The sequence below is a fragment of the Herpailurus yagouaroundi genome, unplaced genomic scaffold, assembly GCF_014898765.1.
Source record: "Herpailurus yagouaroundi ecotype Mexico unplaced genomic scaffold, PumYag 100, whole genome shotgun sequence".
In the NCBI taxonomy this organism is placed as follows: Eukaryota; Metazoa; Chordata; class Mammalia; order Carnivora; family Felidae; genus Herpailurus; species Herpailurus yagouaroundi.
In genome coordinates this window covers 14,781,878-14,797,116 of record NW_024412391.1, presented here as the reverse complement: position 1 = coordinate 14,797,116, position 15,239 = coordinate 14,781,878, and the positions used below count along the sequence as shown (strand labels likewise).

Sequence of the window (15,239 nt, the reverse complement as noted above, 5' to 3'; positions counted from 1 at the left end):
ATATATATATATATATATATATATATATATATATATATATGGCATTAGCTCATAGAATAAACATCAATAAATAATAAAGGCAGACATTTTCTTTTTTTTTTTTAATTTTTTTTTTCAACGTTTATTTATTTTTGGGACAGAGAGAGACAGAGCATGAACGGGGGAGGGGCAGAGAGAGAGGGAGACACAGAATCAGAAACAGGCTCCAGGCTCTGAGCCATCAGCCCAGAGCCTGACGCGGGGCTCGAACTCACAGACCGCGAGATCATGACCTGGCTGAAGTCGGACACTTAACCGACTGCGCCACCCAGGCGCCCCAAGGCAGACATTTTCATACCGTAATGAAATCATCTCAGAGGGCACATAAATAGTTCAAGCACCTGAAAATTTAAAATATTCCCCTAAAAATTACTAAGAGAGGACATTTTCAGTATTCAACAATTCAAAAATAAAAACAGTATCTTAAATTTGTGGGATACAACCAATGCTGTTAATTCAAGGCATATGCATAGCTTTGAAATGCTTTTAAAAAATGAAACAAAAAATAAAATAAATTAATTAAGTAATAATCTCAAGAAACTGGAAAAATAATCCATCAAACGTAAGGAACTCAGTATTTAGAAAATATTTTAAAAATTAATTCTTTTTTAAACAATAATAGTAGACAAATAAATCTAAGAACGAATATAAATAAATCACAGAATAGACAATTTATGGCTGATACTATGATGGCAAGAGAAAATGCATAGATAAAAACATATGAGAAAGGAAATGTGTTAACAGATACCATAATTTCAAATGATAATTAAAAACAGCTTTATGCTAATATATTAATCTACCTGAAATGAATAAGTCTGATCCAATTAAAAAAAAAAAAACAACACATAACTGATTAGATTAACAAGAAGAGAAAGAATTGACCCCTAAACACACTCCACTTTTAGTTGATTTTGCTTTTAATTTTTTTTAATTAAATTTTTTTAACACCTATTTTTGAGAGACAGAGCGAGACAGAGCATGAGTGCGGGGCAGGGGGTGGGTGGGCAGAGAGAGGTGGGTACACAGAATCCAGAGCAGGCTCCAGGCTCTGAGCTGTCAGCACAGAGCCTGACGTGGGGCTTGAACCCACGAACCATGAGATCATGACCTGAGCTGAAGTCAGACGCTCAACTGGCTGAGCCACCCAGGCGCCCCAATTTTTTTTTAATTTTAGAAAGAGAACATGAGTAGGGGAGAGGGGCAGAGGAAGAGAGAGAAAAATCTTAAGCATGCTCCATGGTCAGCGCAGAGCCCAAAGCAGGGCTTGAGCTCACAACCCTGGGATCACGACCTGAGCCAAAATCAAGAGTTGGAGGCTCAACTGACTTTGCCACCTAGGTGCCCCATTGTTTTGCTTTTAATTTTTAAAGAATCAAATAATTCCAATGCCATTTAAACTGTTCCAGAGTAGAGAAAATATTAAAAATCTTCCCATTCCTTCACAAAAGAAATATATTTCTCTAACAGACCTTGAGAAAGATATCACAAAATAGAAAGTTACAAACCATTCTCATTGTATATAGACACAAAATTTCTAAAGTGCTCACCAATCAATTTCAAGAATATATAAGGAGAGCAATCTATGATGAGTCCGTTGGGTTATTCTGGGAATACAAAAATCATTTAATATTAGGAAACAGAAGAGTATATCAGTAAGTCTAAAGAGAAAATCTCCATCATCACAGTAGATGTCTAGAAGGCATTTCAGAAACTTCTGTACCAATTGTGAATAAACAGATATAGTAAACTAGAAATAGAGGTGTTTTTAAATGATAAAGACTATTTATATTAAACAATAGCATATACCATATTTAAGGGGAAAACACCAGATGTAGTCTATTTAAAATCAAGAATAAGATAAAAATGTCTTGTGTCAGTGTATTAATTAATACTGTCCTGGATATGTTAGCTAACACAAAAAGATAGGAAACAAGCTGGGTGGCTGCAAAGGAGATCAAAGGTGCCCCTACTTGTCGTTAATACAGTTATCTACCCAGAAAACCTAAGCGAAGCAGTTCACCAGTTATTGGAACTAATAACAAATTAGAAAGACGGATGACTCTGAATAAATATTCAAAATAATCGCTGTCCCAATTTAACATTGATAATCAGTTTAAACTTTTCTTTTTAAGTTTATTTTATTGCCATTTTGAGAGAGAGAGTGTGCATGCATGCGAGTGAGCAGGGGAGGGGTAGAGAGAGAGGGAGAGAGAGAATCCCAAGCAGTCTCTCTGCTGTCAGCACAGAGCCTGACATGGGGCTCGAATGCACCAACCGTGAGATCATGACCTGAGCCAAAACCAAGAGTCGGACACTTCACCGATTGAGCTGCCAGGTGCCTCCAGTTTTATCCTACCTAAAACAATGACAAAGGTGTAATGTGCTAGGGACGAGTCAATAACGAGTAAGTTTCCACTGATGAATACAAAGGAAGAGCAGAACACGAAACTTCCAGAAGACTGAATACTGAAGAAAGACCAGTTTATCCCAGGTTCATTTATAGGTTTAATTAATCTTCAGTAAAAATTTCAGGTATCTAGTAAACTAACAGATGAAAATAGTCAACTGTATTTCCAAAGAAAAGTATTGATGGGACTATTTTTCTTTCAGAGAGCAAAGTATTTTCAAGTGAAGTGTATCTAAATTAGGGTTTTTCTGGAAATTAATTTGGTCATTTATATCAAGCAGCTTTAACTCTATCACTCAGTAACTCCACCTTGAATGATTTATCCTAATGAAAATTTCAGAGATGCAGATAAAGTTTTATGTACAGGAATGTTCATCATGGAGGTGTTTACCATACTGTTTCTAAATTTTGCAAAGATTGAAATTCATTAAATCAATGAGGAACACATTTAAAAATACATACTATTCTGCTGTTCCAGTTACAAAGAAAAATCTTTAACAACACGCAGCACGTTGTATTTTCCAAAGATGGCTACCTCCCATCCGACGTGCTCTTCTGCTGTATGACCTTGGAAGGATGAAGACTATTTCTCTGTCTCCTGGAATGTGGTTGGGCCCTGATCCACAAAACCATGAGCAAAATTAAATTATCCTTTTAAATCACGAAGTTTCGATGTACTTTGTTACACGCAACAGATGAATGAGAAAATATGTAAAGGTGTTGTAGGTACATTAAATGAAAAACATGTTACCAAACGCTATATGTCGTGTAATTCTTTGCATAGTACAAGGAATGATTTATGCCAGAATTGCTAGCAGTAGTTATATGGGATCCTGGGATTAACTATGCTTCTCATTTTCTTCTTGGAGCTTGTCTTATTTCTCAAACTTCTACAATGACTTTGTATTGTTTTATAATAAGAAAAATTCCAAAAGTATGAAGTCATGTTTTTGAAGATATTTTGATGACAGATAAGCTCACAATATAGCACTACCTGAAAAAAAATGTGATTCAAATACTGTCTGTGAGGGGTTTCCTATTCCTTGGACCTTGTGTTGCCAAGAGGGAGCTTTGGCAAGAAAATACATTCAGCTTTTCTCTCTGTGTTTGTCCTCACTCGCTTTGCTTCTCTGTGGAGAGAAGGGATGATTTACTTAGCAGGTGAGATAAATGCTGTCAGACTCCACTGCTCCTAATTCCTCCTTTGGGGGGGGGGGGGTTTGAGTGCTCCCCAGGGGACAGACCTGGATGCTGGGGAGAAGTCTGCCCCCCCTGGTGGCAGGTGCTCTGTTCCTGCCTCCCGGTGTGTGTGCAGAAGGTGGGGCCAGGCCTGCCCTCTGAGGTTGGCTCTGCCCCTGCTCTGGGGATCGGAGAGTCCAAAGCAGCAAAATCATCCCGTGTGCAGCTGACCAGGGAAGGGTCTGCCTTGAGAACCCCATTCTGAAGACTGGGCTGGGCATGGGATGAGAATTATAAGTCCGTCTGCCAACTCCAGCCGTGTTCTCTCAGCTTGCCCTGAAAGCCTAAAGCCTATATTTATTCATCAAAGTGAAAAAGAGTGGTTGATAATTATCTTCAAAATGTAGCAGTATCTATAAATGAACCCAATCTCATCTTACATATTTAAAAGCTCCATATTTAGGGGCTCCTGGGTGGCTCAGTTGGTTAAGCATCCAACTCTTTTTTTTTTTTTTTTTTAGTTTTCCATTGTTTTATTTTTTTTATTTTTATTTTTTTTTAATTATTATTATTATTATTTTTTTTATTTATATATGAAATTTATTGTCAAATTGGTTTTCATACAACACCCAGTGCTCATCCCACAAGGTGCCCTCCTCAATACCCATCACCCACCCTCTCCTCCCTCCCACCCCCCATCAACCCTCAGTTTGCTCTCAGTTCTCAACAGTCTCTTATGCTTTGGCTCTCTCCCACTCTAACCTCTTTTTTTTTTTTTTTTTCCTTCCCCTCCCCCATGGGTTCCTGTTAAGTTTCTCAGGATCCACATAAGAGTGAAACCATATGGTATCTGTCTTTCTCTGTATGGCTTATTGCACTTAGCATCACACTCTCCAGTTCCATCCACGTTGCTACAAAAGGCCATATTTCATTTTTTCTCATTGCCACGTAGTATTCCATAGTGTATATAAACCACAATTTCTTTATCCATTCATCAGTTGATGGACATTTAGGCTCTTTCCATAATTTGGCTATTGTTGAGAGTGCTGCTATGAACATTGGGGTACAAGTGCCCCTATGCATCAGTACTCCTGTGTCCCTTGGATAAATTCCTAGCAGTGCTATTGCTGGGTCATAGGGTAGGTCTATTTTTAATTTTCTGAGGAACCTCCACACTGCTTTCCAGAGCGGCTGCACCAATTTGCATTCCCACCAACAGTGCAAGAGGGTTCCCGTTTCTCCACATCCTCTCCAGCATCTATAGTCTCCTGATTTGTTCATTTTGGCCACTCTGACTGGCGTGAGGTGATACCTGAGTGTGGTTTTGATTTGTATTTCCCTGATAAGGAGCGACGCTGAACATCTTTTCATGTGCCTGTTGGCCATCCGGATGTCTTCTTTAGAGAAGTGTCTATTCATGTTTTCTGCCCATTTCTTCACTGGGTTATTTGCTTTTCGGGTGTGGAGTTGGGTGAGCTCTTTATAGATTTTGGATACTAGCCCTTTGTCCGATATGTCATTTGCAAATATCTTTTCCCATTCCGTTGGTTGCCTTTTAGTTTTGTTGGTTGTTTCCTTTGCTGTGCAGAAGCTTTTTATCTTCATAAGGTCCCAGTAATTCACTTTTGCTTTTAATTCCCTTGCCTTTGGGGATGTGTCGAGTAAGAGATTGCTACGGCTGAGGTCAGAGAGGTCTTTTCCTGCTTTCTCCTCTAAGGTTTTGATGGTTTCCTGTCTCACATTCAGGTTCTTGATCCATTTTGAGTTTATTTTTGTGAATGGTGTGAGAAAGTGGTCTAGTTTCAACCTTCTGCATGTTGCTGTCCAGTTCTCCCAGCACCATTTGTTAAAGAGACTGTCTTTTTTCCATTGGATGTTCTTTCCTGCTTTGTCAAAGATGAGTTGGCCATACGTTTGTGGGTCTAGTTCTGGAGTTTCTATTCTATTCCATTGGTCTATGTGTCTGTTTTTGTGCCACCAACTCTTGATTTTGGTTCAGGTCATGATCTCACAGTGAGATCAAGCCTTGCACTGGGCTCTGAGCTGTGAGCATGGAGCCTGCTTGGGATTCTCTCTTTCCCTCTCTCTCTGGTCCACAGCCCACCTCTCACATGTGCATTCTCTCTCTCTCTCTCTCTCTCTCTCTCTCTCTCTCTCTGTCTCTGTCTCTGTCTCTCAAAATAAACAAATTAAAAAAAATAGGGGCATCTGGGTGGCTCAGTGGGTTAAGCGTCCAACTTTGGCTCAGGTCATGATTTCATGGTTCGTGGGTTCAAACCCCGCATCAGATTCTGTGATGATAGCTCAGAGCCTGGAGCCTGCTTCAGGTTCTGTGTCTGCCTCTCTCTCTGCCCCTCCCCTGCTCGCGCTCTTTCTCTCAAAAATAAAACGTTAAAAAAATAAAAATAAATAAAAGCTACACATTTAGACAGATACAAATTGTTTATATTACGTATCACAAGAATTATGGAAGAAAGCACATAAAATACTGAAGGTTTTCTCTCTCTGGATGTTGGTATTGTGTCTTTATACTCTACTGTACAAGGCAGCATGGATTACCTTTATAATCAGAAAGAAAATCGTTATTAATTTTTAAAACAAAGTAGTATTCTCCGATTGCTTTATAATCTTATGTATCTGGGCTATTGGGACAGCTATTGCTGTGGTGCTTTTGAGGTCATGCAAGCTCTGTTCCCAGCATCCTTTGGGAATGCCAATTTTCCAGAATGAAATCCTAGTATAATCAGAAGAGGCACGTAGACTGGGCTTCTGGTAGTTTTGGGAAATGAAAATGCTTTATCTTCTACCATGATAGGAGCCATTTGCATCATTTGGAGAACATTTGGGTTGACTGGCTTATCAGTCAGAACAACAGACATAGTTAACAGAGAATTTAATATAAGGATTTACTTAACGCAGGTATTAGGGAACAGAAGGCAAAAGGGAACACTGAGGCAGCACAGAGATAGATGACTGTGGGAAACAGCTGTCATCTCTGTGGCTGGGGGCAACAAGGGAAGAAGTTGGAAGCTGGGAAGAAGGCATCTGCAGAACTGGGACCTCAGAGCACAGACGACAGCAAAATGCAAATATTTAGGAAGTAGTGAGTTTGGGATACAGTTACCTTTGTTGGTTTTTTTTTAAGATTTTACTTATTGTTTATTGAAGTATAGTTAACACACAATGTTATTGTAGTTTCAGGTGCACGACGTAGTGATTCAGCAACTCTGTAAATTATGCTATGTTCACAAGTGTAGCTACTGTCTGTCACTATACAACGGTATAGTGTCACAGTATCATTGACTGTATTCCCTATGCTGTTCCTTTTATTCTCATGACATTCATTCCATGACTGGAAGCCTGTATCTCTCTCTCCCCCTTCACCCATTTTTCTCATCCCTCTACCCCCTCTGGCAATCACCAGTTTGGGGTGTTTTTTTGGTCTGTATTTATTGGTCTGTTTCTGCTTTGTTCATTTGTTTTGTTTTTTTTTTTTTTTAGATTCCACATATAGATGAAATCATATATTTGTCCTTCACTGTCTGACTTCTTTCACATTAGCGGAATACCCTCTGTGTCCATCCATGTTGTCTCAAGTGGCATGGGCTCACTCTTTTTATGGCTGAGTAGTACTCCATTGTGTATGTGAACAGATATATATCATCTTTTGATGGACATTTAGATTGCCTTTATATCTTGCTAATGTCAATAATGCTGGGATAAATAAACATAGGGGTGCGTATGTCTTTTTGAATTAGTGTTTTTTGTTTTCTTTGGGTAAATACCCAGTACTGGAATTAATGGATATGGTATTTCAGTGTGTCTCTCTCCCTCTCTCTCTCTCTCTCTCTCTCTCTCTCTCTCTCACCCAGTACTGGAATTAATGGATCATATGGTATTTCAGTGTCTCTCTCTCTCTCTGTCTCTCTCACTCTCTCTCACCGAGTACTGGAATTAATGGATCATATGGTATTTCAGTCTCTCTCTCTCTCTCTCTCTCTCTCTCTCTCTCTCTCTCTTTTTGTGGAACCTCCATTCTGTTTTCCACAGCGGCTGCCCCAGTTCTCCTTCTCACCAACAGTGCATGAGGATTCATTTTTCTCCACATTCTCACTAACACTTGTTATTTCTTGTCTTTTTGACACTAGCCATTCTGACAGGTATGAGGGGATATCTCATTGTGGTTTTGATTTGCATTTCCCTGATGATTAGTGATGTTGAGCATCTTTTCATGTGTCTGTTGGCCATCTGTATGTCTGCTTTGGAGACATGTCTACGCAGGTCTTCTGCTCATTTTTAATTGGATTGTGTGTGTGCGTGTGTGTGTGTGTGTGTGTGTGTGTGTGTGTTTGGGGGGGTCTGTTATTTCTTTAAAAAGGCTTTTTCATTTTGAAATAATTATAGACTTACAGGAGTTTCAAAAACAGTACCCCTGTACCAATTGCGATATCCTCCAGCTTTCCCCAATGGTGACATCTGTACATCGTTAAAACCAGGAAATACGTTGGCAAAATATGATTAGTTTGAGTACAGACCTGGGCCAGTTTTTGCATTTACTCATTTTTTTATGTCTTTGTGTTCAATTTTAGGACATTTTATCACCTAGAGAGATTTGTATAACCACAACCACCACAATCTAGATATGAAACTGTCCCATCATCACAGAGAAACTCCCTTTTGCTGCCTCTTAATAGACACACCTTCATTTCCCTTCTGTAACCCTGGCAATCGTTGTCTGTTCTTCCTCTCTGTAATTTGTTTGGGTTATGGAGTCAATCATGTCCCCCCAAAAGTCATGTTGGAGTTCTTACCTCCAGGATCTCAGAATGTGACCTTATTTGGAGGCAGGATCTCTACAGAGGTAATCAGGTCAAAACGAGGTCAGTAGGATGGGCCCTAGGACACATGACTAGTGTCCTCCTAAAGGGAGGTTTGGAGACATACGGGACAACGGGGAAACACCACATGAACATAAGGGCAGAGATAGGAGTGATTCTTCCATGAGCCAACAGAGGCCAAAGATCGCCAACAAACCACCAGCAGCTAGGGGAGAGACATGGAACAGATTCTTCCTAGGCCTCAGAAAGAACCAGTCCTAAAGACACCTTGATCTTGGACTTCTGGGCTCCAGAACTGTGAGAAAATAAACTTCTGCTATTTAAGCCACCTGATTTGGAGTGCTTTGTTACCACAGCTCTGACAGTACAGCTCTAACTAATACACTGAGTTTATGTAATTTAATTTTTAATAGCACTTTTGCTTAAAATTAGCTTACAAAAATCCCTGAAATTCTCCTTGAGCAAGCTTGTTCCAACACACCATTGCAAGTAAGGGAGCACAATGAGGCTCGTTCTGGGAGCATGGAGAAAACTGGAAATTGGAACCAAGCTGCTGCTTCCAGAATACAGAGGCACTGCTGGTGAGGCAAACATGGAGGGTCACATCCTTTCTTCCTCTCGCAGCCGCCCCGTGTCCCTCTAGTGCCCCTATCACCTAGTCTATGGGGAATCCAGCTGGCTAAGCAGGGAACGTGGCTTTTGGAGCTGCAAGCACCCCTATCACAAAGCTCAGAGACAATAGCTTAATATCCAAACACCCTGGTTCTTTTTTTTTTTTTTTTTTTAAAGACTGTTCTAGAGACTAAAAGACTAGAGAGTAGTCTCTTATTTAGCTCGGCTATCGTTATGGGTTTTCCTTTGGACCATGAAGCTGTTGGCCAAGGAGACAGATATTTCTGGCTACTTACATTCATAGTTTATAACTTATTTTGAGAAGCTTATCACATGTAACTTATTTTGAGAGTTTTATTTAAAAAATACTCCTGTTTTTTTTTTTTTTTTGTTTTTTTTTTAATGTGCTGCCGTTCGCCTTGTGTTGTATTCCCAAGAGTGGGTTGACCGTATTCTCTCAAGAACGTTACTTGATTTGATAATAAAAAAAAGGTATGGGAAAGTAGGATTTGGTATATGAAAATTTAATTTGCAGAAAGCAAATTTTTGAGAACACGTATGTTCTTTAAATACAGTGAGATTGCCTTGTGATGCCTGGCAATCCATCACTCCCCTTGAAAGGAAAAGCAACTTAGCGGGGCTTTGAGGGCGAGGAAAAGGACTGGTTCACTCATTGCTAGTCAGGCTCCCTGTGTGGGTTAATTCTCTCCTCACTAAGTAGCCTGAGATGAGTCGAATTGCTCTTCCCGGCTCCCTAAGACCAGCCCAATATCTTTCCTGCCAGCTTTGAGCATAGTGCGGTCCCCCAGCACATCCCACTAATGATCCAAATTGCTACCACGGCATCTGTGCTTATGGCTTTTAGACACACCAGCTAGAGGGATTCCAACCTGGGAGAGGCATTTCTGCTAGAGCCGACATCTTTCCTACTGCACACCCACCACTTCATTACCTTCTCGGGCATCTTATTTCCAGCTTGTCCCTGCAAAACAAATGAGAGCTTCATACCTGTCTCCATTATAAGCGTAATGCCAGGGTTATTGCAGAAATCTTCAGAAATATAGCAACTCGTGGGAAGTAAAATGCAATTTGAGGTCATGTGGCTTAAGTTTAATAGGAAAAGGAATCACATGTCTGTATTTACTCAGAAGATGATGTAATCTCCTCCCTGCTGCCCACAGAAATGTATATCTTGAGGAGCAGTAAGCAAAATGTGATGTCCATAGCCCTTTGCTCCCTGCCTTGGTGCCTGGGAGAGCCTAGAACGGCCTCATGGACCCCGCAGGGAATCTCCAGGTAAGCCTGTGAGGCTTACCTCTGTTTGCTCATTCTCTCAGCGCTCCGCTCTTTGGCAGTTCAGTTTTGGATTGTGGCATATTGTGAAAAGAATGCCCCAGGTGGCCACCATGTCAGGGTAAGACCGTTGGAGAAAGCAGAATACTTTGTCATAATGCTCACGACTAAGGTCTCGGCTGGGATGGCAAGCTGTACGTACAATACTATAATGGGTAGCAAATACTATACATTTGGGGAAGTACAGCGATGGGGAACTCTTTAGAGAAAGACGGTGGGAGTGTCCATCCCTCCCAGCGCCCCACCTCCCTCACCAGGGTCCTGGACAAAGCACCTAGACTACTGTGGTGGTCCCTAACTTTCTCTCTCTCTCTCTCTCTCTTCCTCCTGGCCCCCCCCCCCCCCCCAGTGGCAGGAAGTAGCCGTTTAACTGTTTATCTCCAGCCAGGACCTGCCATTCATATGTAGATCTGTTCCCCAGTCAAGCCTGTGGTGAGATGTCACCTTAGAGAAAACTGGCTCTGCAGTAAGGGTAGGCGAGGAGGCAATAATTAACATGAAAAATTTAACTGAAGTTGCTTCTGTTTCTTGCTCTTCAGCAAGAAATGGAGAGACGGTATAATGGCAGTTAAAGCAAGGACATTGGGTTCAGACTGGAGTTCCAGTCTCAGCCCTGCCAATTAATTGCTGTGGGACCCTGGCAAGTTATGACCTCCTTCTGCATTAGTTTCCTTATGTGTGAAAGTGGGGCAAGAATCCTCTTTTTTGCAGTGTTTTCAGTGTAAAAGAATAAACGTTGTAATACGCATGGTATTTAACAGAGCACCCCCACACAGTGGTCACACAGTAAGTGGTAAGAAGTATTTAGAATGGGATTCCAGGAAAGAAATAGATGTCGGCAACCACCCAGACCCTTGGTAGGGATGGGGTGTTGGGGCAAAGCGACAAAGGGTGCAAGCCCGGGAGCTCCACTTCTTGTAAAGAACCTTAGCTGTGACTGACTGGATTTGGAGCTGCCGAATCGTCATATGGACACATACCCTGCCAATTTGTCTTCAGCTGTGTCCCTGAGCTCTGGGTTTTCCAACCCGCATTCCCAAATCTGAGATATATCCCCGGGAGGGAGGCTGGAAACAGGAGAAAAAGAGATTGTGAGGGCAGGTACTCGAAAGAGATCAGAACTTCCAAGGGCAGTGGGGTCACATGAAGCAGCAAAAATCACGAGAACTTTCAAGGTGAACAGCCCGTGCAGCACCGGGGTGGGGGTTGAGCAGATTTTCCTCCTGCCCTGCCCCTAACTGGCCACGTGTCCAGGAAAAGCCCTTTCCTCCCTTCTCTTGCCTGTCAAATGGGGATGATGCTGTCCCTGCACCTGCCTCTTGGGATTTTTCTGAAGATGAGAGGTAACGATAGTTGTGAACATGCTTTAATCCAGAAGGTCCTATAAAAAGTTTTGTGTTATCGTAAAATAAGTGACGGGTGTGAATAAATGGCCTCTTTCCTAACTTTGCACATAAGCTCGTCCTTGGGTTTCTTCTCCAAGAAACTGCTGTAATCATCCATAAATACGGATGTGTTTAAAAAAATTTTTTTTTAATGTTTATTTATTTTTGACAGAGACAGAGAGAGAATGCGAGTGGGTTAGGGGCAGAGAGAGAGGGAGACACAGAAGCAGAAGCAGGCTCCAGGCTGTGAGCTGTCAGCACAGAGCCTGATGCGGGGCTCGAACTCACAAACCGTGAGATCGTGACCTGAGCCGAAGTTGGACGCTCAACCAACTGAGCCACCCAGGCGCCCCAATATGGATGTGTTTTAAATGTGACGTTGAATTCATAAGTAACCTTTAAGAGTCAGTGTGGAAGACAAAGAACGGGGATGTGGAGAGGAGGAGAGAGCAGAATGTAATATGGGAAATATTTTGTAATTTGTAAAATGTTTGTATTTTATCCAGTGTTTATTGAGCACCTCCTTTGAGACAGGTACTCAGGGTAGTGGGCACTGAGTGGTAAAGGAGGGGCATAGTTCCTGCCCGGAGATGAGCCAATGAGCAGAACCATAATACCAAATACCCTCTTTCGTTCCATCTCAATCACTCATGTCTGCAAGTATAACCTGGCATCACCTGAATCTGTTCCACCTTCAAGATCAATAATTTAAAACCCTTAATCTTCGAGCACTGGGTGTTGTATGGAAACCAATTTGACAGTAAATTTCATATTATAAATAAATAAATAAATAAACCCACTAATCTTCAAGGTCACGGTAAATATTTGATCACTAACCTTATGTGCAGCCATAACATTGCCCAGCAATTATCCTGTACCTCCTGCTCTGTTTGTCCTTCCCTCTCCTAGATGACCCTTGTGTCTCCCTCTCTCTTCTCAGCCCCCCTTCTCTCCATCCCTCTCTTCACTTTCCACTGATGCTCTTTTCCCCCAATTTACTGAGAAAATTAACACCACTGGCAGAGAACTTGCAAAAGCTCCCACCTGCATATGGATCCACCTACCCACATTGCTGTCCTGTTTCCTGCCAGTAGCGATGAAGTAGGGCTCTGCTTCAGCCTTCCACTGGCCCCTCCACCTGAGGACTTGCTCCCTTCCCCTCTCCTACTCAAGAGCATTGCGACAGCAGTTCCCACCATTCTGTCCTGAATTATTCATTTGTATTCACGATTCACTTTACTCCTGTATTATGCCAACCATTCCCATCAGCGTGCGTATATGTTGCTATTTCTTCCATTTAAAAAAAACCTCCAGTCTATTTTGAGCCTCACTCTCCCTTCCAGCTACCACTCCATTCATCTCCTTTGCTTCACGGTGAAACTCCTAGAAAAGTTGTCTGGACCCACTGGCCCCAGTCTTTCTCCTCTGGGGGTTACTGTGGAAACAAATCTTTTCAAGGTCAACAGTGATGTCCACACTGCTATTCAAGTGACCATATTCCTTGGCTCTCCTCTATTTGGACTTATCAGCTCTACTTAATTCAGTGGTTCCATCTCCTCATCTTGAAGGGTTTTCTTCTCTTGGCTTCTGAGACAACCCCTTTCTTCTGGCTCTCCTCCTCTCTGGTCTCTCCTTCTCAGTCTCCTTGCTGGCTTCGCTCATCTTCCTGCCCTCTAAACCTGGGGATGTCCCAGGGCCTCATGCTCAGACCTCTTCTCTTTTTCACCCTTACTCTCAGGGCTGGAGGTAGAAAATGTTGGGCCATCAGCACATAGATGGTACTTACATAGATGGTATTTAAAACCAATGGGATCGGATGAGGTCACCTCGACTCTTTGGAACTCCTTACCTCAATAGCCACGCGACAGCTCTCTTAGGCGCCTTCAACTTAACAGGCTAGAACCGAGCTAGTGATCTTCACTCCAAACTTTTCCCCTCCTACAGACTCTCTCATCTCAGCTAAAGATAAACTCCACCTTCTCAGCTCCTCTGACTCAAAACCATGGGGTTCACCTTGATTATGAGGGCACTAATTGTATTCACGAGGGCTCCATGCTACGAACTAATTGCCTCCCAAGGGCCCCACTGGGATTTAAGATTTCAAATATGACTTTTGGCGGAGGCGGGGGGGGGGGTGGTGAGGCACAGATTTTCAGTCCCTTGCGTATACATCAGTGAACCCCTAAGTTAGAGCTTCAGCTCACACCTCTGTGCGGGGCTGCTGACTCAAGTCTGCTGTACCACTGCTTCTCAATCCTACGTTATCTCCATTTGCATTTCCCAAAGGTACCTCAGACTCAACTCATGATCACCTCCCTCTGAGAACCCCTGCCCAGTTCATGTCTAATTTTCTGTTTCTCATTTTCAGTGTTCCCTATTTCAGTGAGTGGTCGTGCAGTCCATTAAGTCAGAAATCTACAAGTTTTCCTTGAACCTTTCTTCTCTTTCTATCAAGTCTATCGAGTCTACCTTCAATCCCTATTGATTTGATTTCTGAATATCCTCCCACTGTGTCTGTCCTCTTCTCCCTGCCTCTGCTGCCACCATCCTGCCGCCAGGATGCCTGCCACCATCACGGCCCCCCAAGCCAGCCTGAAAGCTACCCTCTGGTGTCTCAGCTCTCCTACAGCCTCCCCAAGCTGCTTCCCACACTGTAGCTAGAGTGATCGTCTGCAAAAGCAGATGCCGTCATGTGAGTCCAGACCTCTAACCTACCTCATACCTACAACCCTTGAACAGCTCCCTTTTGCTTCCTGAGATTGACCCATGTTCCTTGCTGGGGCATACGAATCCCAGCGTGGTGTTTCCAGGCTAGCTCCCCAGTTATGTCACACACCTTTCTCTGCTTCATTCTCCGCAGCTGCCACCCTGACCTTCCTAGCATTTTGCTCCATCTTCCTGAAAGATCTTTGCATAGGTTCTTCCTTCTGCCTGGAAAGCCACTCTCCTCCCTCTTGCCTGGTTAACCCCTGCTAATCCTTCAGATGCCGGCTAAAGCCTGTCACTTCTCTGGGGAAGCCTACCCACATCATAGTCCATGGCTAGCTTCTTAATTATGTTCTGAAGTAGAAATTTCTTTGTAGTGCTAAGGCCCTTTGTATTACACACTCACAGTGGTGATTTTTTTACAGAAATTAGTATATTTCTTCTTTACTACAGTTAAAGCTCTATTAGAGTATGGGCTATATCAGATTTTGTTTACAGTTGTATCCCCTGGGCCTACCTTAGTGTCTGACACTAAGGCGGTGTAAAAAATATATTCAAATGATCAACTGAACATAAATTGTAATACATGCCAGCAAAGAAATGACCAGAATGCAGAGGTAGAAGATGTAGCTAATTAGGGTGGTCAGGGAAACCTCTCTCAAGCCATAACATGCAACTGAGTTCTGAAGGAGGAGAAAGCGGCAACCAGGGGGAGAGCAG

At 42.4% G+C, this 15,239-nt stretch overlaps 1 long non-coding RNA gene across 2 annotated transcripts in view; it reads right to left on the bottom strand.

The window, feature by feature from the left end:
* LOC121028065 (uncharacterized) overlaps positions 1–10,170 on the bottom strand; it is a 24,403-nt gene extending 14,233 nt beyond the window's left edge. For both annotated transcript variants that reach the window (XR_005789046.1, XR_005789045.1), the window contains exon 1: positions 10,084–10,170. This is a non-coding gene — a long non-coding RNA (uncharacterized LOC121028065). The remainder of the gene's footprint in view (positions 1–10,083) is intronic.
* Positions 10,171–15,239: the final 5,069 nt, after the last annotated feature.